Here is a 22,576-nt window from a genome sequence, read left to right on the forward strand (position 1 = left end):
TAGTCAGCGCTTAGTTTACGAAATAGTGATTGTACTATTACTTGGTTTAATACATAGTCTATTTAGTTTACGAAATAGTGATGGTACCAGTGTTAGGTTTAAGAAATAATTAGTGTTTAGTTTACAAGGTGTTCGGTTTAAGAAATGGTCAATGTTTAGTTTACGAAATAGTAATAGTACTAGCGTTCAGTTTAAGAAATAGTTAGTGTTCAGTTCAAGAAGTAATGATAGTATTAGTGTTTGGTTTAAGATTGTTGACCCTAAAAACTACCAAGCCTATATGGCGCTGTTTAGGCCCAAAATAAAGTTTGGGCAGAGTAGAGAATCATTCTCGGCCCGGAAGGCCTTGCGGCATGGATCGTTCAGTACGTGGGCCTCCAAACCTAGGTCGGCTAGGTCAGGACGTAGGATAAGTCAAGTCCTGGTGCAATAAGGAGTCTCGGCAGGATTAATAACCCGAGAGCGAATCCGACTCAATAAAGGACTAGGTTCACAGTCATAATGAAAGTAGGATTGGTCGAGTCAGTGTTTGATTTGGGAGAAGAAGTCCTAGTCCGAATGGGGTTTTAACTCGACCTTGGGGGGAGCCGTTGCTATAAATAGAAGAGGTCGTGCATCATTCGAGCCCCCTACAATTCAACACAAAACTGCCCTGCGCAAGCTTTCTCAACAACTTTGAGATTTTTTCTTTTCTTTTCTCGCTGACACATCTTCCGTTGGCATCAACAGCACTGTGGAAGCAACCGGTGATATCTTAAGTCGACATAGATAGCTCTGTCATCGTAGAATCAGTCGGTCTCGCAGTATCTTCTGTTGGCATTAACAGCACTGCGGCGAGGACGGTTGGTTACCTATCCAAGTCTCGATCGAGAAGGATTTCCGGATCCTTATTGATTGAGGTCATCTCATTAGCCTCCTCGACGAAGTGAGGTGTTACAGTATATCGAGCTCGGTGCATTGCACGTCGAGTTATTTTATGATTGGGTATTCCTAAGTGGGATTTAGAGTTCGGCATTCGGACGGCCGAACCACGTTCACCATTAAAACTTATATTTGCTTTGAGTATTTGTGCCCTTACACTTTGGTGTCGATTCAGCGTGAGTTTGCTCTGACGAATAACATCACTGTGACTGAATCCGACGTCGACGACTCGTGAACTTCGTAAGAATAGTAACCTTGTCTTCAGGTTCAAGAACCCAAGAGGCCGAGACGAGTTCCTTCCTCGATCGCAATCGCAAGACACAGGAGTTAGTCGCGCACCCAACGCAACATCAACAAATTTACTCCTCGGCCAAGCTCGGCTGACGAGTTGGCACGCCCGCATTCACCGAAGGACGTAGTTAGCTTATAGATTACTCGGCCTGCGCGCCACGTAGGCTTGGTAGTTTCTAGGGTCAACAGGCGCGCATGCTGAGTAATCTATGAGCTAACTACGTTATTCGGTTGAATGCGGGGCGTGCCAACTCGTCGACCGAGCTCGGCCGAGGAGTAAAATTTGTTGATGTTGCGTTGAGTGCGCGACTGACTTCTGCGTCTTGATATTGCGATCGAGGAAGGAACACGTCTCGGCCTCTTAGGTTCTTGAACCTGAAGACAAGACTACTATTCTTACAAAGCTCACAAATTGTCGTTGTCGGATTCGGCCACAGTGATGGTATTCGTCAGAGTAAACTCTTGCCGAATCGACACCAAAGTGTAAGGGCACAAATACTCAAAGCAGATATGTGTCTTAACAATAAACATGGTTCGGCTGTCGGAATGCCGAACTCTAAATCCCACTCGAGAGTATCCAATCATAAACCAACTCGGCTTGCAATGTGCCGAGCCTAATAAACTGTAACACCTCACCTCGCCGAGAAGGCTAATGAGATGACCTCGACCAATAAGGATTTAGAAATCCTTCTCGACCGAGACTTAGATAGGCAACCAACCGTCCTCGCCGCAGTGCTGTTGATGCCAATGGAAGATGTTGCGAGATCGGCTGATTCTACGGCGACAGAGCTGTCTATGCCGACTGAAGATATCACTGGTTGCTTTCACAGTGCTGTTGATGCCAACGGAAGATGTGTCAGCGAAAAGAGAAAATAAAAAATCTCAAGTTGTTGAGAGAGTTTGCGCATGGCAGTTACGTATTGAATTGGAGGAGCCTTTACTTGCTGCAACTGCCTCTGTATTTATAATTCACCAGTAGCCCTAAGATTGCCGTCGTAAGTTGCAAAATAATAGGAATTTTCTCTTTCAAATATGCATGATCCCGTTTGGCGTGGCCTGGATGATTTTGTAGAAACCAACTGAAACTCAACTCTCAAAAGCCTACACCTACTTAAAGTTCTTATTGTTCCAAATATCCATGCTGAATGAATCTAGCTCCATAAAGAAAACATAAAATGGCCCAACATACAAAAGCATATACCAATATGCTAAATGATTTAGTATAAAATACCCATTGTTAATTGTTAGCAAGGCAGTTGCTGCCATCTTATCACCAACACGTGTAGACTCATTTTCAAAACACATCATCTATTTTTACTTCACCCTTATCACATGCATGCATATCTGTTGAGCAAAACCAATCCAAACCACATCCATACGCCAAACATCCAAATCATTTTGGATTGTGCTGCTTGTTTCCAGCTTAGGGATACATTTTCCCTCTTTCATAAGAAGATGTTGAGATAAATTATTAAAAGATAATTATGATAAAAACGATAACTTTAAAAGTCATTATCTTTTAATAATGACCTTTATTTTTTTGATCCAACAGTCGGGAGCTATGTTCACTCAACGGCCTTGATTTCACAGGCCGATAGTGTAAATTTGGGTCCAAACAAAGATATAGTTAGTATTTAGTTTAAGAAATATTGTTCAGTTTAAGAAGTAGTCAATGTTCTGTTTAAGAAATAGTGTTCAGTTTAAGAAGTAGTCAATGTTCTGTTTAAAAAGTAGTCAATGTTCTGTTTAAGAAATAATGACAATATTAATGTTCATATAACTGAATAATGAAAATTTTCTTTATTTTTGATCTTGTAATATTATTACTTAGTTTGTTCTAAAACAATTGAAAGAATAGTCAAATAATAAAATAAAAATAAGAAATAAAATTGTTTGTGGAGTGAGGTGAAAGGAGAGAGAAGAGTGGGGAGAGGTTAAAAAAAAAAAAGATGATGTGGATGGGTGAGGTGAAGGGAAAGAGAAAAATTGATGGGAATATATGAATGAGGGAGAGAGAGAGAGAGAAAGAGATTGATCGGTTAAGTGAGAAAAAGAGTGTATGTGTGTGATGTGATGCGCGGTTCCGCGTGTTGATGCATGTTTTTTATTTTTATGTAAACTTTTTGTCATTTTCATTAAAATTTGAACATTTTTTTATATTAAAGTTTAAACCTTTTTTATTAAATAAAGTTAGTCGATAATTTTTAGTTAATTAAAAGTTTTGAGAAGCCATTTTCATTAAAACTCCCTAGTAAATAATGAGATGAAGAGCTCAACCCCTCTTCCTCCCTTCATTTTCCTATTCCTACCCCAACCCGAATTCTCCCTTCCCCCTTCTCACTCTTTTCTCCGATTTATCTCGCCTTTGTCCCCTCCACACACACACCCCCCCCCCATCCAAAAAAAAGTGAACTTTAACGAAAAGCTTTCAGTACTGTTCACTTTAACGAAAAACCACATTTTTACACTAAAAAGTCAATCCTGCTACTATTTACTTTACCTTTTATTTTGTCTTTACCATTAAAACTCAAAATTTTCAAACCCTTTTCATTAGTTTTTCTAAAAAAAAAACTCTCAAAAAACTCTTTCCATCCCTTTTTCTCTTTCTAATTTTCAATTGCAATAGAAAATGTGGTTAGAATTTTCAATTTTAATGTTATTGTGTTGAATATAATTAAATTTGGGCGGGGAGATAGATAGAGAGACAGGAATAAAAGGGAGGAAGAAAACAAGGGCAGCATATGTAAGAAAAAGAGGTGCCACCAGCGCAGGTTGTGCCTGATTTATTGCGATGGCTGGGGTGGGTGGCGTTATTTTTATTTTTTCATTCTTTTTGTTTTTACTTTTTTTTGGTTGTTGTTGAGTTTTTCAGTCTTTTTGTTTTCACTTTTTACATCTTAAGCTAGTAGGGATAGTTAGGGAATAATGGTGGGTTGGAAGATAGTTAGATTTTTTTGTAAATTTTAGGGTGGGTGAAATTATAATGTGGGTGGGAAAATAAGATAATGAGGTGGGCCTAGTATCACTCTTTTTTTTATACGAGCGATAGTGGGGGAAGGGGAGTTGGATTCTCGTATGCAAGGATGTATATTTTGACCAACTGAGTTGCATGTCATTTGCTATCATAACAGAACCACGAGTATTTTAATGATCTTATATAACCCGAATAACTTACTCATTTTGTAAAGTCATCTCCAACCTAAGGAGCTAAACATAGCCCTGTCTAGAATTATAGGCCTGCAAAAAAATATTTTTAAATGAATATTGTCAGGCCATATTCATATACCATCTCCAACCGAATTTTAAGTTTGTAATAATTTTTCGAACATTCTATCCATCTAATGTCTCCTTTAAGCCTTTGTCAAGGCTTGATGCCATTTGTTCAACCTCGGTTAAAGTTGTTTTTCCATTAGGGGACTCACATTATTTTTCGAACATACTAGTCCAAGGCCTTCACTTGATTGACAAATACCCTTGACACTATCTTCAGAGATCTACCTATAAGCCCTGGAAAGAGCTTCATCTTCTTTTGGGTCCAACCTTTTCCTTTGGTTGAAAATGTAACCATTTAAAAAAATAATGGAAGATGTAAGCTAGAAATTCTAGTCATTTATGCAGCTATCAATGGATGATGGAAAAACCAGCTAGCTCGGATGCTAAGAAACAACGTAAGAGAAAACGTCTTGACAAACAGTTATTTCAGACCTACGTTAAAAGCTTTCGACATAAACAGAAATTCAGACTCGTGTAGAGGAATTGATCCGAAAAGGTGTTACAACACTAAGGTGCTCTTAGCTCCTGATCATTGGCACTTAGTACGAACAACTACCTTAGCACTACATTTTGACTTTCTGATTGGAGTTTTAACACAAGTAGATCGTTACCTAGGGCAGATGCTGGAAAACAAGGTGGTTAAAAGAGTTCTTGCTCCAAAAAAAAGAAAAAAAAAGTAGTTCTTACCTTCTTGTACGAGTAGTGAAGAACTATACAGAGCTGTGGTTGGTTGTTGACCAAGGGAAAGCATGGGAGAAAAAAGGAGAGTGTTGCGGAAGCCCCAATCCTTAATATACCTTGATCGATAACACCAAAGTTATTGGAAGGGTAATAGAGGTGTGTGTATGAAAAGAGTGTTTGAGGTGAATAGAATGTGAAAAATTGGATTAAAATGAGGTAATATGGTAGACAAGGGTGAGAAATAGTGTACAAATGTGATAGGTATTTATAGGAGGGTGTTGCGGAAACCCTAATCCTTAATATACCTTGACCTGTAACCCTCAAAGTTATTGGAATGGTGTTTGGATCCGATTTTACACCATCGGCCTGTGCAATCAAGGTCGTTGAGTGAGTATGGCTCCCAACCGTCGGATAGAAAGATAAAGATCGTTTTGTTATTATTAAAAGATAATGTTATGATTTTTATCATAATCTTTTAATAATAATGTATTATGAGAGATCTCCAAGCTGGGAATACGGTGGCATAATTCAAGTCGATCTGGATGTTTGGCGTATGAATATGTGGATGGGATCAGTGTGGATGATTAGTATGCTGCAAATTGCTTATTATATATTTAAATATGGATAAACATTTTGGTATAGGTGCCAGGAATTAGCATCCCGAGGTGGTGGTTTAAATGAGGTTTGAAAAGTCATGGTGAATGGAGGAGATAAATATGGATGCAGATGGGATAATTATCATTTAAAGTATACATGGGATATGCCTATTTGATGTTGTGGTTTTGGTCACGTGGTGTGCTTTTTGGGATTATTGTTATCCGTGCATGGCTACACATGGATCGATGTGATGGAAATTGAGTTCTTGTTGGACTAGGAGTCTGAAGCGGAGTCAGAGGATGATAGTATCTGAAGGATATGCTTTCATTTACTTTGAGAGAAGTCATTGACGCTAGTGAGTTTGAGTTGAAATCAAATACTAACGTGAAACAGCGCCACATAACATTTTCTCCTATAAATACAAGACACCATGCAACTATTCAAAGCCTCCCAATTCAACACACAATTGCTCTGCACAAATTCTCTCAACAACCTTGAGATTTTTTCTTTTTTCTTTTCGCCGACACACCTTCAGTTTGGATAAACAGCACTGTGGAGACAACCAGTGATATCTTCAGTTGGCATAAACAACACTGTCGTCGTAGAATCAGCCGATCTCGCAGCATCTTCAGTTGGCATAAACAGCATTGCGTCGAGGCTGACTGGTTACCTATCCAAGTCTCGGTCTTGAAGGATTTCTGAATCCTTGTTGGTCGAGGTTATCTCATTAGCCTTCTCGGCGAAGTGAGATGTTACGAGTTACTACATTCGGCACATTGGAAGCTGAATTTGATATTGAACTTCGCTAAGTTAGTAGCCTTGTCTTCAGGCTCTAGAACCCAAAGGCCAAGACAAGTTCCTTCCTCAGCCACAATCGCAAGACGCAGAAGTCAGCCGCGCACCTAACGCAACATCAACATATTTTACTCCTCGGCCTAGCTCGGTCAACGAGTTGGCACGCCTCGTACACAACCGAAGGACGTAGTTAGCTCATAGATTACTCGGCTTGCGCGCCTGTAGGCTTGGTAGTTTTTAGGGTCAACAAATAGTAAGAGAGGTGTGTGTATGAAAAGAGTGTTTGAGGTGAATAGAATGTGAAAAATTGGATTAAAATGAGGTAAGATAGTAGATAACGGTGAAAAGGATGTGAGAAATAGTGTACAAATATGATAGGTATTTATAGGAGGGTGTTGCAGAAGCCCTAATCCTTAATATACCTTGATCGGTAACCCCCAAGTTATTGGAAGGGTAAGAGAAGTGTGTGTATGAAAAGAGTGTTTGAGGTGAATAGAATGTGAAAAATTGGATTAAAATGAGGTAAGATGGTAGGTAAGGGTGAAAGGGATGTGAAAAATAGTGTACAAATGTAATAGGTATTTATAGGATTTTTTTTTTATTTTTTAAATTTCGCCTGAAAAACGAAAAAGAATTCCAACGGCTAGCAAGCGTCAGCTAGCCGTTACCAGATAACACCATTGCTCTGTTGTTCCTAGCCCAACCGTTGGATGCTTTTAAATCCAACTATTGGATTTAAATCAATTATTGAAGCATGGCAGCTCGGCGTTGGGAAACGGGTTGGAAGATAGGTTGCAGTTAGCCTGCCCGATGCCTTTTGGTCAAATAATGGTCTGGTCGGCTCCATAGATTTATAAGCTAGCCATCCATTGGAGATGAATTTTTTGTTAAATTAGGTCATTTTTTGGGTTTTAGACCTTTAACCCTCTTCATTGGATATGACCTAGTTCGTTTGATATATCACTTTGTCATGAAAAGGACTTATAAGCAATGGGTTCAGTGTGGCGTCATGTTCTAATAAAACAATGACATATATAAGATTTTCAACACATGCATGGACGACACGTACCCCATTAACTCCTAAATAAATTGCTCTCCCTTGTTATATTAAGACTTACAATTTTGGTGATTAATAGAATCTATGCTTCTATATATAGTAAGTAGCCATTGCATTCATAGCGAGTGATACTCGAGAAAAACCTTTTTATCCCAGTGTCGCTGCCAGAGAAATATAGTAAGTGACACCGGAGATATCTATTTTTACAAACATGAACCCTACAATTGGTGATTAGCTTAACGTTTTGGTTTATTTCATTTGACCTATTCTTACTAACAAAAGTCCTCAAATTATTATAAGATAGCTTTGTTAGCTATATGCCATCACTTTCATTTTACTTTTTTCTTTTGTATACAAGTGAAATCATATAGTGGGTCAAATTTTCGTTGGAATAATAAATGCTTTTGATCAAACGAGCTACATGACTGTCATTTATGCAGTTTACTTGAAATAAAAAACTTCTGTAGAACAGTAAAACCACATATATCTTGAGGGTCTTAATTAACCCAATAATCTCGCTCATTGTGTGAGTTGCTTTGATATATCACTCCATGTCATATTATACAATTTTGGTAATTAAAAGGATCTTTACTTCTATATATAGTCACCCTTGCATTTTCATAGTGAGTGGCATTAAAGAAATTTGTGTGTCCCGGTGGCACTGTAGAGAGAGAGGAAGAAGAGGGCAGTGACACCGGAGCAAGGACATACTACAAACATGAACCCTACAATTGGTGATTAGCTTAACATTTTGGTTTATTTCATTTGACCTATTCATAGTGACAAAAGTCCTCTTGTTTGCTTGGATGATTGGCTCTCTCACCTAATATGCAAGTTATGCGATGCATATGGAGCTCTAAACCCTAATGCAAAACAAAGACTTCCAAGTAAATGAATATCACTCCGATTGCTTTTTGACGTTGACGTGCTGCAGGGAAAGATGCGATGATGAATGTGCTTGATTGCTTTTTTACTCTGCCAATAGTATGTGTACGACTGTCATATTTTTCTCTAATGCTTGACGACTTTCTAGATTGAAACCAGAGTATAATTTGATTACCAATACCATACCTCTGAGCAAGGACAGGATGGTCATTTTGTTAGTCAACGAGAATCGCCATTGTTATTTGTTGGGTCAGGGTGGAGGAAACATTGTCTCCACTTGCAGCTGAGATTGCTTCCATTACATTATTGAACACTGGTGGTATGGTGCAGCAGAGAAAGGCAATGGCAGCAGTACCACTGCCATATATCCTACAAAATGGTGGACGTGCTGGACGAGTGGAACACTGACGTGCTGAAACAAGAAGTTGAGCAGCACGAACGAGAAGCTGACAATGTTGATCCTAAGAGCAAGAAGAAGAAGCTAACTTTCTGTGTCACCCCTAGTTGCTTTTGTTTTCGAAAAGCAAGAGAGGTAACTTGAATGAGAGGTTGTGTGTGATTAATTGATGAGCAAAGAAGAAACGCTCTTGTGTTTCAACCCAATGAGAACGATATTCAACAAGTACCTAAACAACAAGAGACTTCTCCCTTTGTCGACATGTCTAAGGTGTTTGGCCGAGAAAACGAAAAAGATATGTTTTGATAACAAAGTTGTTAATTGATGGTAGAGAAGATAGGGTGATCCTTATCATCCCTATTATTATGATGCCAATGTTGACGCCTGTTTTGATAAGAAAATATTGGTTTGTGTACCCTTTTTATGAGATTAAGATTGCCGAGCCATAAGCCGTGATAACACGCCTAGTTCAAATGATCAGTTGAGCCATGTCTTAGAATCTATGTCAACATCCATCGACGGCAAGAGGTTTCTCATTGTCCAAGATGCCGTGTGGACCTATGACCATGAAAAGTGGGACCAGTTAAGGGTATCACTTATTTAAAGTGGTGTTAAAGGCATTAGAATATTGGTAACCACAAGACAACGAGATGTTGTAGATATAATGAGAGCAACAAGTGACAAAGATGGAATTTGTCTACTTTGTTTTTTCCCTTGCATCTTTGTTACTCTTACTTTTTTGTTATTGATCATTCTGGGAGAGCTGAGTAAAGACTATTGTTTTTAATCTTCAACCACATGGTGTTTTTTTCTAGGCAAGTAGATGAGTTTAAGGCGTTTGAAGAGATTAGTAAAAAAATGGTAGATATATGTAAAGGTTTGCCTCTCACCGCGAAAGATTTAGGCAATCTCATGTGCAACAAATGAGTGAATGACTATTTATCTTGAATAGTAAGATATGGAATTGAAAAGAGATGGAGCAAAAAGTTTTCCAACCACTATTTCTAAGTTCTTATGATTTGGTCAACAGTCAAATATTGTCTTTCATGTTGTGCTAGTTTTCTTAAAGATTATGAGTTTGATAGAGATAACTTAGCTAATATATAGATGTCGCAAGATTATTTTAATTCAAAATAGAATAAAGATAAGAAAGAAATTGGTCAAGCAATTTTTCATAACTTAGTAGCAGAGTCTTTTCAAGATTTGATGAAAGATAGTGTTTTACCATTATAGGTTGCAAATTGCATGATATTATTCATGACTTTGTGCAATCACTCACTAATAATGAATGTTTGATCATCAACATTGAGGGTGTTATAGAGGTTTTGGGTGAAAAGGTTTGCATTTGATCGTAATAATGGCATCAAACAATTGCCGACTTTCACCTTCTAATGCTTATTACAATGATGAAATAGTTAAATAATCTTTATATTACGTAAATCTTAACAATAATGATTTAAAAAATGAACGGCTGAGTTTATCCACGAGCTTAAATTATTCTATAACTTTTCATTTTGGGTGTAGTGGGCTAAGGTCGTATTAGGGGGAGGGGATAAAAGTGCTTCTGTGCTTGTCCTAACTTTTGGCTTCAGGTTAAAGTGCTTGTGAAATAAGTCATTTTGCTGCTTCTTAGGCCTGGTTTGGTACTGAGATGATTCTGAAAAAAGCTGGTATCAAAAAAAGCTTGGAGCTTTTTTTGTGTTTGGTAAACATTCAGCTTCAGCTTTTTTTCAAAGTTTTGGATGAAAAAAAGCCAAAAACAAGAATCTGCAAAACCCAGCTTTGAAAAACCGGTTTTTTTTCACTTCTGTTTTACATAAAAGTTTACCAAATACTATAATACTGTTTTTTTTTTTTTCAAAAGCATTTTTACAAAAAAGTTTACCAAATACTCTACAGCTTTATTTCACAGCCGCTTATTCTCACAGCACAACATAAGTAGTTTTTTTTCAAAGCACATAAATATCAAATCAACCCTTAGCCACCTATCATTAGCTGGCCGTCCCTAAAGAGGGCACTTGCGACGACTTCTGAAGTCTTCAAAGAAAACAGAACCACAGAAACACCACATGTAGAATTATCCTCTACTTTTGTCCTATTATTTGAATTGACATTTTTGTGTTCAAAGTTTAAGACTAGAAAATCCATGCGATTGAAAAGGGATTCGGACTCTTAGTTTATGTTAGGTGGACTAGTAAAATGGACTAATGGGATTGTATGGTTTAAAATGAGTGATCCAGACTCCGGAGCTCCAGACACAAATTTACAGAGGATCTCAATTCCTATTATTTAACTTCATATGAACAAATTATTTACAATTTCCATCAAAGTTTATACAAATTAACATTGACCAATGGAACAACAATTTGCTCATTCATCGAGCCAGTCCAGATCGAAATGTTTCTCCACCCCCTGAACATGAAGCTCCGGCAATGCCTTCTCTGCATCTCTCCACATCCAAGAAATATCCTCGTCGCACACTACACGGCGCAGAGACTGTAACGCTGCAGCGGATTTCGGCAGATTGCTAATTTGTGAACATTCCCTTCATGTCAATCTTTTCCAAACTTGCTAGCTTACCAATTTCCATGGGAAGGCATCTCAAATTTACACATTGGGAAATGTCAATGTATTTCAAACGAAGTAGCTCGCAAATGCTGCGCGGAAGCGTCTGCGGTGCCGGACATGCGTATAGCCTTAGGATCTATAGAGATTGCAACTTTCCCAAATCATCTGGGAGCTGGTATAGGCAGTTGGTTACGCTCAAGTTCTTGAGCGAAGGCATTGCGCAAATGCACGAAGGCAGCTGGAATAAGTCATCGCAATGATCAATCGTGAGCTCTGTGAGCCGAGGAAAGGCCGAGTGATCAAGGCTATTACTGATCTTGCATAGGATTATAAAAATTTTCCTCAGATATTTCAGGGGTATGGTAGATAATTGAGGGACGGATACTTTTTCGAGCCAGAAGCCTCTCAAGTTGGATAAATTTGGGAAGACTGAAAAGCCACCTAGGATGGCATTCGATGTACTGTAATTCATGATTATCAGGCAATCTTCAATCGATGGCCGGCCAGATGACTCGTTTTAGCCATCTGGCCCTCCAAGATTCTCCAAGATATTAATATTTTAATAAACAGTACATGGTCATATTTGCCTCCGTCTCCAACAGAGGGTCAGAGGGCCAGAGGGCTCGTTTTAGCCATCTCACAAAAAACCGTCTCCAACGGAGGGCAAAAGGCTAAACATAATTTATTATTTAAATTTAAAAACTACAACTTAAATTTAAAAACAACAATAACTTAAATTTAAAAACTACAACTTATATTTAAAAACTACAACTAAAATTTAAAAATGACAAATTAAATTTAAAAACCACAACAACTTAAATTTAATATCCATAATCATTATTATCTTCATCATCCACCATCGTAGGAGTATAGTCTGTCACAAACAACTGCCGTCGGCTCATAATTTCTTTTTTTTTTCCTATCAAAATAGGCCTTACTCATTGGAGTATAATTCGAAGTGTTCATTTCCATATTCTTATCATCTATCTCTTCTTGTATTTGCTTGGCCCGTTTTTCATGCCTACACTTCCTTTCTTCCGCCTTAAGGGCATTTTGCTCCGCCAATAATCGCAATGAGGCCGCTACTTCATGTTGAGCGGCGTAATCAGCATTTGTCTTGCCTTTTTCCCTCAACCTTCGGGCCTTGTTTCGTCCCATAGCCCTAGGTAAAGAACTTTCGGACAGAGTTGGATTTTCTACCCTTATTTGTTGAATGGTAGGAGATTCATCTTCATTCATAGCTACAGATGGGGATGCAGCTCCCAAAGGATCCATTCTATGTTGAGGTGAATCTTCAAATAACACCCACCCTTTACAAATTTCCCAATAACCGTGAAATTGAAAGGGTTTTGAGCTGCCCTCCATATACAATTCCTCCGCTTGGCGTACCTAGAAAATATAATTACAAAAATTTTAGGAAATTAATTCATTAAATTAAATGTAATATAATGACATATAATTACAAAAATTAAATGTAATATAATGAAACATTTAAAATAAACTGTGAAAACACTAACTTCGTCATAGTAATTGGCGCCGCTTTCAAGTCTACTTGCGGCTGCTAATAGTGCTTGATGCCATTTATTCAAACTTGGATGAAGATGTTTCTTCCATCTTGAAGAACAACTTTCGTGGTTTCAGGTATTCGGTGGAATGGTGCCTTCGTAGAACTCTATGTATTTTTTGATACACGAGTCCAAACACCTTCACTTGTTTGAGAAATCCCCCTCACACTATCTTCTGAGACCCATCTATAAGCCTTGCAAAGAGCTTCATCTTCTTTTCGGGTCCAATCCCTACCTTTCATTGTAGATGAGGCCTTTTTTTTGAAAAAAAATGAAGGAAATTATTGAAAAATTGAAACAAATATTATAGATGAAGGAAATATTGGAAAATATATTGAAGGAAATATTGAAGGAAATATTGAGAAATAAATTGAAGGAAATATTGAGAAATATATTGAAGGAAATATTGAACAATATTGAAGGAAATATTGAACAATATTGAAGAAGGAAATATTGCAAATGAAGTGAAGAATTGAAAGAACTTCACCATATTTATAGAAGAAAAGAAATGTTTAAATGAAAAAAAAAAAACCCAATGGCTAGCTGACTCAGCTAGCCATTATATTAAAAAAAATTCAAACTATTAATGTCGGTTATAACCGACACTAATAGTAAATAAAATTTTTTTTTTGCCTATGAATACCTATTACTGTCGGTTATAACCAACAACAATAGGAAAACTATAAAAAAAAAAAAAAAAAAAAAAGCCAGCCAGCAGCCAGCCCTTTGGCCCTTTGGCCCTTTGAAATTCTGTGGGGCCCTCCCAGATTCCCGAGCCCTCTGGCCTAACCCTCGGTTGGAGACGGTTTTAGGGTTATTTTCGGCCCTCTGACCCTCTGGACCCTTTGGACCCTTCGGTTGGAGATGACCTTAATGCCCTCAACTTTGGCATGTTTGCAATGAAATGAGGCATAAGGTACTTGTCGTCGGATGAAAAATTCAAAATCAGCACTTCACATTTAGGAAACTCTATCTGGAACCAGTCCATCTCTTTCATTTCACCTGCATAATCAAGTGATGAATCGGTTTAAATCAGCACGAAAGAGTAAACATAAGGAATAACCTCATAATTGATAAATGCAATTACTGAAACATGTTAATACCGGTATGAACTGATACAATCATCGCCTGAAATGGCTGATCGGAATCCCTCTCCCATTCTCTTGGAAGTTCAGTCTCTCTTCTTGGCATAAGCAATCGACTGCGTTTGTTCACGCTGCCATCATTGCTCAAATGAAAAGCAAGGTCCCTCGGCACATCATGCTGTGTAACAGATATGTCGTAGCAACTGCTATATATGTCTCCATCTCTGCAATATCAATATATACAAAGGGTTCAAATCAGAAACTAATCACACTCAAATAAAATAAACAAAGTACCGAACTTTAAGCATCGTACCTTGCATCTTTCACCAGGGTGAGGAGATTTTTGTTCGAATGCTCGACAAGAATAGCAAACGCTTCTTCTTCGTCGATGCCATGTATTTCAACCCACATATTGGTAAGAACATCAAGAGGGATCTTCTTGTCTTCTGGAAATGCACCCAAATCGAAGAAACATGATTTAACTTTTTTGGATAAGCTGTCGAGACTCGTTACCATCCGTTGAAGTAGATTGTTCTCATGGGACTCACAAAATGCTTCCCCTTTCGACAACTTGCTCCTTGCATTTGCCCAACACAATTCTGGCTGGTCTTTCAATGAAGCTCCAATCACTTTGAGAGCCAAAGGTGTTGCGAGTTATATATTAGTTAAAGTGTAAATAGTAGTTTATTGTTCCACATTGGTGAAGTACATATGTAATACCAATTGTAACTCCTATATATACTCCACTTTGGAGATTAATGAATATATAAGAAATTCCCAAATATTGTCATATATATTTTTGGTATTTATCATGTTTAGTTTAATATTGGTATTTACCATGTTTAGTTCAATATGGTATCATAGCATTTCGCTCTTGGTGACCTGTGTGCTTTAATTTTGTGCCCATATTTTTCGTGATTTCCTTCGTGAAAAAAAAAAATTGAATAGTGTCGCGCTACAGTACAATGCGTGAACAGTAGTCTGCTTTGTGAACAGTGGTCATCTACAGTGCCATGTACAGTGATTGCTACAGTACCGTGAATAGTGCTCTGCTGCAATGCCGTGAACAGTCTGCTGCTACAGTGTTCTGGTAAATTATTTTCATTCCGCTGCGTATCTTTTGTGCCTTTATTGTTCGTGATTTTGTTCAATGGCTCAATATAATCATCGTGTTGTTATGCATCTTGGTGGAACAAATAAATGGATAATTGATACTGGAGCCACTGATCATGTGACTAGTGACCTTAGAGTGTTTGATGAGTTATGTGACTATGTTCGTGATCCGTATATTACTAGTGCAAATAGAGCACATTCCCCTGTGAAGGGTAAAGGCACTATCTCTTTGACTCCAACCTTATCATTAGTCCGTGCTTTACTTGTCCCTGATGTTAAGTGCAATCTTTTGTCGGTAGGAAAACTTCTTGATACCTTATATTGTTCTGCTCACTTCTACCCTACGTATTGTTATTTTCAAGATATTTAAACTCAGAAGATAATTGGTCATGGTAAAAGAATAGGGGATTTGTACATCTTGACTATGGAGGATACTGTTGTTTCTGGTTCAAATAATCATCAAGTTTTAAGTGCTAAAGTGGATGACAGACATCAAATTTGGTTGTGGCATCGACGATTGGGACATCCATCATTCAGTTATATGAAACATCTATTTCCTTCTTTGTTTCGCACTTGTAGTGATTTGGAGTTCAAGTGTGAAACATGTGTCATGGCTAAGAGTCATCGTGCTTCATTTCTCGTAAATGATTCTAAAGCTACTTTACCATTTGATTTGATACATTCTGATGTGTGGGGTCCGACGAAAGTTACTTATAATGGATTCCTTTGGTTTGTTACTTTTATTGATGATTGTACTCGGTTAACTTGGGTGTTCTTGATGAAGAATAAGAGTGATGTTCCGTTACTTCTTCAAGAATTTTGTACAATGGTGTCTACTCAGTTCCAAACCAAAATTAAGGTCTTTAGGTCTGATAACGGATGAGAATATGTGAATCACACTTTGGCATGTTTTTTTCGTGATCATGGTATTATTCACCAGACGACTACTCCATTTACACCCCAACAAAATGGTGTGTCCGAACGGAAGAATCGTCAAATAATGGAGGTTGCTCGCTCCTTGAAATGTGTTCCTAATCATTTGTGGGGCCATGCTGTTTTGGCTGCTGTGTATTTGATCAATCGTGTTCCGAGTAGGGTTCTTGATTTTTAGACACTATTTGATGTACTACAAAAATATGTTTCTCTTGTTTCTGTATCCAAGCTTCCTCCGAAAGTGTTTGGGTGTATTGCGTATGTGCATGTCTACTCACATCAGCGGAGTAAACTTGATGCATGTGCTCTCTGGTGTGTCTTTATTGGGTATGCTAACAATAAAAAAGGCTATAAGTGTTATCATCCTCCGACTCAAAAAACTTATATTACCATGGATGTCACCTTCCATGAGGAAGTTTTGTATTTTGTGAAGCCCTCTTCCGACTCTCCACTTCAGGGGGAGAGGGGGAGTGAAGTGCAGATTCGAAGAGATGGTATGAATGATGTGTTACAGGCAAAGTTGGGAACATAACCTATTATGTTGCGTGATACTGATCAGTCAACTACAGATAGTGATCGGTTACCTGTTATTCCTGGAACTATTTCTACTGACGATAGATCAGATGTGCCCAGCGAGTTGCCTGTTAGTATGTCTGACGAATTACCTTCTGATGATCGGTTACCTGCTGTTGATATGTCTAACGAGTTGCCTGATGATGGTTCGTCCAGTGATGATTCTTCTAACAGTTTGGTACAAGATGGTGGCATACATGAGGTAAATTCTGACGATTCTTCTACTTATCAGTTGCCTCCACGAGCTAATCGTGGAAAACCTAAAGTACAATATGAGCCTGATATGCATGCCAAAGCCAAATATCCCATCAACAATTATGTGTCTACTCATCGTTTATCCAAATCATATGCATCTTACATATGTCAGCTATCTAGTGTATCGATTCCAACAAAATTGCAAGATACTTTGTCTGACCCTAAATGGGTTAATGCCATGCAAGTTGAGATGGAAGCATTGGAAAAAAATTCTACTTGGGATTTAGTTCCTTTACCAAACGGGAAGAAAGCCGTTGGATGTAGATGGGTGTTTACTATTAAGCACAAAGCAGATGGTTCTATTGACCGGTATAAAGCCAGATTAGTTGCTAAGGGTTGTACTCAAACCTATGGGGTAGACTATCAGGAGACCTTTGCTCATGTTGCCAAATTTAATACTGTGCGTGTTCTTCTGTCCTTAGCAGCAAACCAGGATTGGCCTATGTTGCAGTTTGATGTTAAGAATGCTTTTCTTCATGGTGATCTTAAGGAGGAAGTGTATATGGATCTCCCACATGGTATTGGAACATCTCCTGGAAAAGGTGTTGTATGCAAGTTACGAAAGGCCTTGTATAGTTTGATACAATCTTCTAGAGCGTGGTTTGGGATGTTTACAAGTCCAATGAAGAAATTTAGGTATATCCAAAGTCATTCAGATCATACTTTGTTTCTAAAGCGACAAAATGCTAAGCTAACTGCATTGATTATTTATGTTGATGACATGATAGTGACTGGTGATGATCAGAAGGAGATACAACGCCTTCAAAAGTACCTAGCTACTGAGTTTGAGATGAAAGAATTAGGTGAATTGAAGTATTTTCTTGGAATCGAGGTTGCATGATCCAAGCATGGTATTTTTCTGTCTCAACGGAAATATATTCTTGATTTGTTAGCTGAAACGGGTATGTTAGATTGCAAACCTGTTGATACTCCGATTGAGCAAAATCATCGTCTAGGCTTATTTCCAGATCAAGTTCATACTCATAAGGAACGATATCAGAGACTTGTGGGGAGATTAATTTATTTGTCTCACACTCGCCTTGACATTGCTTATGCAGTTAGTGTGGTAAGTCAGTTTATGCACTCACCTAGTGAAGCTCATATGGATGCAGTAACCCATATTTTGAGGTACTTAAAGATGGCTCCTGGTAGAGGCCTGGTTTTCTCTAAGAATGGTCATTTGAATGTCAAAGGGTATACAGATGCAGATTGGGCAGGTTACATCACTGATCGGCGATCTACATCTGGATACTTTATGTTTGTGGGTGGTAATTTAGTTACTTAGAGAAGCAAGAAACAAAAAGTGGTGGCTAGGTCAAGTGCAGAAGCTGAGTTTCATGCTATGTCGCATGGTATATGTGAGTTGTTGTGATTGAAAAAATTGTTGAGAGATCTTGGGTTTAACTCCAAAGGTGCTATGAAACTTCATTGTGATAACAAGGCTGTTATTGAGATTGCTCATAATCCAGTGCAACATGATCAAACAAAACATGTGGAGATTGATCGACATTTCATTAAGGAAAAATTGGATGCTAGAATTATTATGTTTCCGTTTGTGAGATCTGAAGATAAACTTGATGATGCTCTTACTAAGGCTGTGTCTAATAGTGTGTTTTCCAACTCGCTTGACAAGTTAGGCATGCGTGACATCTTTGCACCAACTTGAAGGGGAGTGTTGTGAGTTATATATTAGTTAAAGTGTAAATAATAGTTTATTGTCCCACATTGGTAAAGTACATCTGTAATACCAATTGTAACTCCTATATATACTCCACTTTGGAGATTAATGAATATATAAGAAATTCTCAAATATTGTCATATATATTTTTGGTATTTACCATGTTTAGTTTAATATTGGTATTTACCATGTTTAGTTCAATAAAAGGAAGCCGCTTACACTCATTAACAATCTAAATTTCAAGAAAACAATTAGTTGCCGATGTAAGGAAACATAAAATAACCCATTTTGATTAGCAGAAAATGGAGACAGGAGGCTTGCGACCATGTTTGGCGGTATAACTTAGACCAAGTAAGTTCTAAAATTTCCCATCTATTCCCCCCCTCATTTCATTTCAACCCTTGTTCTAAAATGGGGGTAAGTCTTAAAACTTAAAAAAAAGCCAAATTCCGGCCAAAATTTTGGCCAACGTTAGTGGTGAAGCCCACATGTGAGAGTGAGAAACGACAAATGAAATTCACCCACTAGGCGAGGGTGCACGCCAAGCCCAGCAGGTCACCCGACACACCCGTGGGCTTGCTGCCCGCTTGTTGCCATGCAATCATGAGCCTAACCCACTTGTTGCCATGCAAATATGAGCTTAACGGCTCTATTTTTATCGTGCGGTCTGATTTAAACAGACTGTTGGTTTATTCAACAGCCTGCGTTTAATTTTTTTTAGTGTTTTATATTTCTATATTTATTGAATCCAAGAGCTGTGATCGACTATAATCAAATTTAACTGTAAAAAAAAAAAAAAACAAAGAAGATCTAATTTCCTAAATTTAAATCCAAAGGCTAGAATAATTAAAAAAAATTATTTATCTCAAAATTCACCCAAAAACTCTATAAATACCTATGTATTTGTTCAAACATCCACACAAAACTCACTTTTCTTATATAATTCTTCCAATTTTTCTATCTACCATCTTCCAAAACCATTTGTATTAATCATGGTTTATTAATGATCCGATATAGTGATTTGTTCATAGTGTTTCATGAGTTTCATGTGTCAATTTAGTAATTTTTAATATTTATCGGAATTTAAATATTTTTAAGTTAAAATGTTCATAAAATTAATTTAGAATAGTCTACGTAATTTTTTAAAGTTAATTAAAAAATAGTCTAAATTCATTCTTTAATAATCTAAGGCTAAAAATTTAGACTAGAAGGGTTGGAGCAGAAAAGTTGTTTCTGGGTCAAAACCTAAATTTTCTAGGCTAAAATTTTTTAGTTTTAACCCAAGAGGAGATAGTCCTATAGAAGTGATTGTGCATTATAGAAGCACTTTCTAGAGGTTTTCAAAGAAGCAATTGTATTCTAGCAAAAGCGCTTAAGATTGTGCCTGCTTGACCAAATTTTTATCAGTCGCAGGAGGAATGGAGTTTTGGCCAAAAGCAGAGTAACAAAACAGAGAGAGTGCTTCTTCTTCCCTCAACAACTGCACATCATAAGTGGCATCGAGAACGGTTGGGAATTTGAAACGTGAGACAACAAGAAACTTCCAGCCCGGGATTTTAAGGAGCAGCGGCACAAGTACTGCCACTGACCACACATCATCCAAAACCACCAGAGTTCTCGTTGCGGTGATCCACTCGTACTGCAAGTTCCATCTGGACACTGTGATACTCAGGAACAGAATTCTCTCGCTGAAATAAGCTGCATTCGATCGGATGAGCACAAAACAGAGTCAGCGTTTGATTCTAAAGAAAACTCAAATTCTAGAGAACCCGTTAGAGCAAATTCAAATTTTAGAATACCAATCAAAGAATATTCTCAAAAGAAGCAAAAAAAATTGATTATATCATCTGAAAAGCAAGTGAATTTTCCAAAAAAATATCAACTTGTTTTTAATAAAATAAAAGCACTTCTAGCAAAATCGATTAGGATCACAACTTCACCAGTAAGCAATTAGAAATAGGCACTCAGTTACTTACATCTAACTTGATCATCCTTGCAAAGCTCTCTGGCGAGAGTGGTTTTTCAAGAGCCACCAATCCCACAAATCCCAACGACCCTGAAGTCCTCCCTCCCAAAAATCATTCTCTTCACCGTCTTCATCCCCACCCTCAATCCCAACACCACCGAATTGCTCACCTCCCACTTCATCTGCCCTTCCTCCTCCACCCTCCTCACAGCCTCCCCCATCCACCCACCACCGCCACCCCCGCCGACACAAGTCCCAATCTTTAAGGCCCCAAGCTGCTGTTCCATCATCTGGCTCGACGCCGTTGAGCTGGAACTGCCGTTCAACCGGTAGCTCGACGCCGAAGTACTTGATTTCTTGGATTATGGGGAGGAGCTCCTCGATTGAGGATTTGAGTTGCTCGGCGGTTCCTCTGCTGTGGCATGATTTGCAGGAGATGGCGATTAAGGTTTTCAGGAGCTCCATCATGACCTTTTCGATGAAGAAGTCCGTCATTGCCCTTGTTGGTGGTGGTGGGAGCTGTGCGACTATGGCGGGTGAATTGGTTTGTCTTGTTATGGAGACAGCATTTCGGTTACCCCACATATTTTTTGAATACACCACACTTAAAAACGTAATATTAAACAACTTGTAACTCTAATATGAAATGACTAATCGAGCCCTCACACTTGCTCTTACTCTCCATTGTAGAACAAAACCCTAAAAACACAAACAAGTTGATGAAAATATATCTTTTGATCAACGGAACAAAAAATCAAGTTTTGCTCCTCGTTCATTCGCTGGTTTTCACATTCGAGAAATTATTTAAATAATGGAATGAAAAATTGACTTTTTGCAAAGCCCTACTCTAATTAGAACTAACATGACCTTATAAGAACAATTCTTACCATTTGTCCATCAGGTTTCTTAGAATCCGACGTGATTGTTCTAGAAAATTTGACAGATGTTTATAAATCAAACGGCAAGATAGAGATTTTATACAACAATTTAATTCATCTTTCTTGTCTTTAAAATATGGATTATTCTTTTGTTTAAAAGAGATGAAGAGTTTGATGTGTGGTTAATTAGTTGATGATGTGAGATGTGAAGTGTGGGGTGTATGAGATGTGAGATGTGAGCTGTGAGGGTAGTATTGGAAAATATGTGGGGTGTGTTAAGAAAAATTTTAATTTAAAAAGTAAATGTGGGGTGTAGTCAATAAAATGTGGGGTGTTAATAAAACAACCCTTCCATAATCCAATTAAAAGGATGATATAAATATGTGGTAAAAAGTAATATTTTTGTTTAAACATGGCTTTTTCAGCATATGTCATCAAATCCAGATCTTCGCCAGATCTTTTTTGTGAGGATTTCAGAAATCTGTAAATCGTGCGATCATATATTATTTTAAATATTTTTATTTAAAAATAAATATAAACAATAGTTAACGAAAACTGACCACACGATATAGATGAACAGACACAATTCACGGATCTCTAAAATTCTCACCAAAAGGATTTGGAGAGGATCCTATTAGTATGTCATCACTTTTAATTTACTTCTTTTATACAAATGATAATGTATGATGAGAGATTTTTCAATGTGATTGGCACACGAAGTGGTACACCACGTGTCATTATACAAATAGTGTGATATCTGAGTTACAAAGTTAATAACTTAAAAAAATATAAAAAATTACCATTTACATAAAAACACATGATGTACTACCGTGTTTCCGTCACAATAAAAATTTCTCAATGTATGACGAGGAGTTGAATTCTCTATGCAAGGATGAATGTATTTGACCAATTGAATTATACGTCTTCTGCTATCACAACAAAACCACGTGTGTTTTGATGGTCTTATCTAACCACATTTACTCATTGTGTGAGTTGCTTTAATACCACTTTGTCATGAGAATGACTTATAAACGGGTTTATCATCAGTGTAGTGTCTAGTTTTAA

At 37.7% G+C, this 22,576-nt stretch overlaps 1 protein-coding gene and 1 pseudogene across 3 annotated transcripts in view; both read right to left on the reverse strand.

Moving 5' to 3' along the window:
• Positions 1–22,576, reverse strand: part of LOC126633183 (probable disease resistance protein At4g33300) — a 50,210-nt gene that overhangs the window by 5,062 nt on the left and 22,572 nt on the right. The window lies entirely within an intron of this gene.
• LOC126633186 (probable disease resistance protein At4g33300) lies at positions 11,160–21,474 on the reverse strand (annotated as a pseudogene).

The sequence above is a fragment of the Malus sylvestris genome, chromosome 8, assembly GCF_916048215.2.
Source record: "Malus sylvestris chromosome 8, drMalSylv7.2, whole genome shotgun sequence".
Lineage (NCBI taxonomy): Eukaryota > Viridiplantae > Streptophyta > Magnoliopsida > Rosales > Rosaceae > Malus > Malus sylvestris.